A 6492-nucleotide genomic window follows, 5' to 3' on the forward strand; every position below is an offset into this window, starting at 1 on the left:
GACCATATCAGAACCGGTAGTGCTCCGGAACCGGTTCCGGATGTCCCGCCGTAAGTGGTCAAATATAAAAGAGAACCAAACCCATGCATGCGACAGCGGCATTTTTGATAACGTTATGAACGGTTAGCAGGAAAACAGTATCAGATCATATATGAACTGGTAGTGTTCCGGATCCGGTTCTGGGTGTTCCGCCGGAAGTAAACACTTATAAAATTGAACATAACTCATTCATGCGACACAACAAACAGCGGCATTTTCGATAACCTGATGAACGGTTAGCAGGAAAACACTATCAGTCCATATCTGAACTGGCAGTGTTCCGGAACCGGTTCCGGGGGGCCCCGATGGGTGAATGCAAACTTTTTAAGGAGTGATGTGTACGCATATGGTCAAATCTCAACCGTTACATAGTAATTAACTGGATGAGAGTTCGACTGTACTATTATAGCTGTTTTGATTATCGGCAACGCAGTATTTTTAATTTATAAAACGAGATTTATTATTTAACCCGACGTTTCGGCGCAGGTATGGCCCCTGAAAAAGGCGCCATACCTGCGCCGAAACGTCGGGTTAAATAATAAAACTCGTTTTATAAATTAAAAAGACTGCGTTGCCGATAATCAAAACAGCTATAGTAATTAACTTTAGATGTTTTTGACTTTGCTTGTCTCAAACTGGCTATAACTTGAAAATGGTACTTATCGCAGCTTTTTAACCCTCATTCGAAAGTTTATTTAATTTTCTATCTAAAACAGATCTTTTAATCTTATGGTTTAGTTAAATATCTTAGTTTTCTACAGAATTTAAGCTCGAAAATATTGTTTTGCCTTTCTCGTGCACCGAAGTGTACTGAAAGGCTATATGTTCACTGCCATATATGGCGTCTCAAAATTCAAGATGGCGGAAAAAACTTCAAGACGGCAGCTGTTTAATGGAGGTTTACGCTCTAAAACCATTCAATATGGGTGTATCTGATATGGGGAAGAAGTCTGGAGTCCAAAAATAACGACCAGAATTTCCAAGCTACTGGACATAAATCCTAAATGGTGGCTCAAAATTCAAGATTGTGACTGTTGTTTAAGAGTTCAAGGCTCAAAAATCAAAAACCAGATATATAATATGATCTCTGATGCCATGAAATGGATTTCTGTTAAACGTATGAAAGTACGATATTCATGAACATGTCACTTGAGTTGTGTTGAAATGTGTTTTCGATGGCACGAGAAAGGCACCATCACCGCTAGGTGGATTAATTAGGGTTTTTTTTTAATTTCATCTGCATTAATCAATATTTTGTATCTTCTAAATTTCAATTTTTTTCTCAGTGCGTACCAGCAAATGTGTACATCTTTGTAAAGGGTTACATAGACATGTGTTCGTAGATAGGGACGCAACAACTTCAAGAAATAAGGCCCGCATTACCAAACACCTGAAAAGCGCCACCCATTTCTTCACATTTCTTCGGAGCACTTCAGTGATAAACGGGTCACAGTAAGCAACCCTTACTCTGGAGAACGGTCGTTCGGGTCACTCGTGCTATAGAGAGAGGAGCCATTATTGACACCTTAGGTATGGCTTACCGCACCAAACAGTATCTGGATCGTCTTCCTATATCACGTACCACCCGTTGATAAGATACTTGGAATTTCAATTTTGTTCAAAAACATGTCTGAAGCGCCGGGGATACCAATTAATCTGGAGCTCTGTTATTAAGTAACCTTTAGGAGGTATGATTGGAAATTCCCCATCAAAGGATGCAAACGGTGATGCATCAATTGCCTTCCATTATCACCACAAATTCATTTAGAAATAGTGAAAGCTTTCGTATCTAGCTGAATTTCTCAAATTGGCGAAGTCGTCTTCCTGTTTCTACATAATTTCGCAGTAGCTGCTCTGCAAGCGTATCAGTCGTCTGCACTGAATGCCAAAGAGCTCGTTCCGCTCGTTCGATATGGATTAGTAGACACTATATGTACTCCTGAATGCGTCCATTATCAGCGAAGTGGAAAACGTAGGCAACAGTCCTCAGCAGGCGCTACTATTTCGAAAACCGCGAGATTCCCACATCAGAAATGCTAACATATCCCGATGAACATGAACCGCTCGTAGTTCCTCGTTATTAGCCGATGGCAGCACTTTCTGTTGAGGCTAACATTCTTCGGCTTGGACATATGAAGATCGGTCCTCTAAACAACATACATACATACCTACACTCCCGTTCAAAAGTTTGGGGTCACCCCTGAAAAACATGTCATTTTTTTAGGCCCATATCTCCGCCAATTTGCGTCCGATTTCAAAACCCTAGGTTTCATTCAAAAGATAATAAGTCAAAGAAACTTTGAACATGATTTTAAAGAAACTTTTTCAAAAAATTTCGTATGTAAACTTAACCCAAAGTTGCCAAATTTTCTAAAAAATGAATATAAACTTACGGCAGTGTCGCTGGAAGTTGGGTCGACCAAATTTTAAGATGAGAGCGGTAATATGACCCATTTTCTATTAGCTTTCAACTGCTTTTTACAGAACTTAGCTAAAAAATCTTGAAAAAAAAAGTTATTAAGTAAATTAATCCATGATATCATCGACCAAAAGTTTGGGGTCACCCATCAATATGATGTACCAAAAGTTTGGGGTTGCTTTCGTAAAACAAGGGAAAGTGATTTGGTGATATCTTCGTCATCTATAGTTCAATTTTAATTATTTTTGGCTCATTTCAAAGATAATTAACTAAATTTACGTTTGATGTCTTCAACTTATCGTATTTAACGATTTTTGTATATGAAAATGTTATGTAAAGTTGGCACATTTTACCACGCTTCAAAACATGAGGCAACTTTACGTTAAGTTTTAGTATGTAAATTTCAACAAATATGTGTGGTTCAATGTCTATGCAGTAAGTATCATTCATTTTGTTTCGAATAAGCCAAGAAGAATTAAAATTGAATGAAAGATGACAAAGATATCAACAAATCACTTTTCCATGTTTTACGATAGTGACCCCAAACTTTTGGTCGATGACATCAAGGATTAATTTACTTAATAACTTTTTTTTCTAGATTTTTTAGCTAAGTTCTGTAAAAAGCAGTTGAAAGCTAATAGAAAATGGGTCATATTACCGCTCTCATCTTAAAATATGGTCGACCCAACTTCCAGCGACACTGCCGTAAGTTTACATTCATTTTTTAGAAAATTTGGCAACTTTGGGTTAAGTTTACATACAATTTTCTTTGAAAAAGTTTCTTTTAAATCATGTTCAAAGTTTCTTTGACTTATTATCTTTTGAATGAAACCTAGGGTTTTGAAATCGGACGCAAATTGGCGGAGATATGGGCCTAAAAAAATGACACGTTTTTGAGGGGGTGACCCCAAACTTTTGAACGGGAGTGTATGTACTTCTTCTAATTTGCTATACATCACTTATAAGAAAGACATAATCTCCATCCCAATATCTGCCAAGTCACGCTCTCGGTCTCACTGGTCTGTCCGTCAAGCTCCCTGCGCTCCATTCTTGCAACATATCCTGCCCACCGTATCCTTCCAGCTTTGGTCACCTTGTGGATGCTGGGTTCGCCGTAAAGTGCAACGAACTTCTACATCACACTCCATTCTCTTGAACACTGCCGAAGATCGTCCTTAGCACGCGTTGCTCGAAAACTCCGAGTGCTTGCAAGTCTTCCTCGAGCATGGTCGATGACTAGTGTCCGTAGAGAACCACTTGTCTTATTAGCATTTTTACATGGTGCACTTAGTGTGTGGGTACACTCAAACCTCCATTTAGGTCGAAAACATTTAGGTAAAATCTATTTAGGTTCCTCCATTTAGGTAACGTTACCTAAATGGAATCTGATTGTGTTCAGAGCAGTTGGAGTGTTTTATATTAGGGTTTAAGGAAATAATGTTGCTAGTAGAATTGAGGGGAGTTTAGGGCATGCTCAGGGGGGTGGGGGCAATGAGCCATCGAATCTACATGCATAACTTTTTTACTTAAATTCTTGAATAAAAGTCATGCTAATACAGCCTCAAGCAACTTTGTGCTGACAAGTGGTAAGATCAATGTTTGTTAAAGTATCTCTAAGAGCTCAATTTAGTATAGGTCAACGGATCTACAATCGTAAACAGTCTGGAACGACTTGAATCTCTTTTGAAACCACCTGAAACGTTTAAGAAACGCTTTAAAGCACCGCTGAAATCTCCCTGAAGCTTACTTAAGTGTTGTGATCCATGTAACGCTCCCTCGGACACCATGTAACGCTCTCAATACCCTCTGGAATCCCCAAAACACTTACGTAACGCTTGAGTAACGTCTCTGAAACTCGTCAAAAATCATCTGAAGCTGTCTGAAATACCTTCGAAATCCCTCAAAAACCCCCTCGGACCCCATGTAACGTACCTGAGACCCTCAGAAACCACCGAAAACGCCTGAGTAACGTGTCTGAAACTCTCTGGAGCTTTCTGACATGCCCTTGAAATCCTCCTAAAACCCCATCGGATTCCATGTAACGCAACTGAGACCCTTCAAAACTCCCCGAAAATACCCCTGAAGCCCCCCGGTGCAACGCCTCGGACCCCCTCCCCTCTTGAAACCCTGATAAAATCCCTCTGAAACCCCGCATGGCCCTCTTTCAATCACCAGGCCACTCGCCCTTCTTGAACTTCTTTTCAATCTTCAAATCCATTTAGGTAATGAACTGAATCCATTTAGGTAATGAATCCATTTAGGAAAAATACTCTATTTAGGCAGTCCCGACTCGTTACCTAAATGGAGGTTTTGGTGTAGATCTTTTTAGACCACAGATTCTTCTGGAACCCGTAGTAGGGACGACTTCTACTGATTATGCGCCAACGTATTCAACGGCTAGCATTGTTATCAGCTGTCAATACATACAAACATTTATTTGTTCAACATCATTAAGACAAGACATAATCAACAATAGTACGCCACAATACTCGGTTTGTGGCTGCCGCTCTCCATCCTCTGTCGCGCCCGATGCTCGCCAAGTCACGCTCCACCTTGTCCGCCCATCGTGCTCTCTGCGCTCCACGCCTTCTTGTGCTAACCGGATCAGTTGCAAACACCAGCTTTGCAGGGCTGTTGTCCAGCATTCTCGCAACATGCCCAGCCCACCGTATCCTTCCGGCTTTGACCACCTTCTGGATGCTGGATTCGTCGCAAAGTGCAGCGTGGTTCATTCTTCTTCGGCAAACACCATTCTCCTGAACACCGAAGATCGTCCTTAGCACGCGTCGCTCGAAAATTCTGAGTGATTGCAGGTCCTCCTCGAGCATGGTCCATGTCTCGTGTTCGTAGAGGGCCACCGGCAGGCTTGTCCGCACTGAGAGCATGAAAATTCTGCTCTTTGGATTTACACCATCAAGCACACCATAAATTATAAATCTTTTCATCTTATCAGATAGAAGGATGTTGAAATATTCTAAATGTCATTTCGAACTGTCAAAAAACCGCACCGCAGCGCCGCACGGGAAGTTCAAAGTGAAATTCACTGGAGTGTTTTCACCCGGGTGAAAATCTCTTTGCGCGCTCCGTGTGGCTCTGCGGTGCGGTTTTTTGACAGTTCGATATGACATTTAGAATATTTCAACATCCTTCTATCTGATAGGATGAAAAGATTTATAATTTATGATGTGCTTGCTGGTGTAAATCTAAAGAGCAGAATTTTCATGCGCTCAGTGCGGTCAAGCCTGGCCACCGGTCTTATCAACGTGTTGTACATGGTGCACTTGGTACGTGGGTGAATCTTTTTAGACCCGTAGAGACACGACTTCCACTGATAATGCGTCTTCGTATTTCACGGCAAGCGTTGTTGTCAGCCGGCAGTAAGGATCGGAGGTAGACGAATTCCTTCACCTCCTCGAAGGTGGTTGTCCCTCGTCGTAGTCGGTTTCGCCTACCAGCATGTAGATTGTTTTTGACGCATCCACCAACAATCCTAACTTTTCTGCTTCGCGTTTCAGGCGGGTGTACAGTTCTGTCACCGTTCCAAATGTTCTGGCAATAATGTTCATGTCGCGTCGTCCACGAAGCACACAAATTGGCCGAAATTTGTGAAAATAGTACCCCGGCTGTTGAGATTCCGGCTCATCACATTACAGCTTCCCGAGCGGTGTTGAAAAGTAGGCATGAGAGTCCATCACCTTGTCGCAGTCCCCGGTGAGATTCGAATGACCTGGATAGTTCATCCGAAACTCACACATCGTTGCTTTAATCAGTCTAGTCAGCTTCCCAGGAAAGCCGTTTTCGTCCATGATTTTCCATAGCTCTGCGCGGTCGATACTGCCGTATGCCGCTTTGATACTTCATACTGATGAACAGGTGATGCGTTGGACTTGGTATTCACAGCATATCTGGAGGATTTGCCGTACAGGGAAAATCTATTCTGTTGTCGACCGGCCGCCGATAAAGCCAGCTTGATAACTTCCAACGAACTCATTCGTTTTAGGTGACAGACGACGGAAAATGATGTGGGATAGCAC

The sequence above is a fragment of the Aedes albopictus genome, chromosome 3, assembly GCF_035046485.1.
Source record: "Aedes albopictus strain Foshan chromosome 3, AalbF5, whole genome shotgun sequence".
Lineage (NCBI taxonomy): Eukaryota > Metazoa > Arthropoda > Insecta > Diptera > Culicidae > Aedes > Aedes albopictus.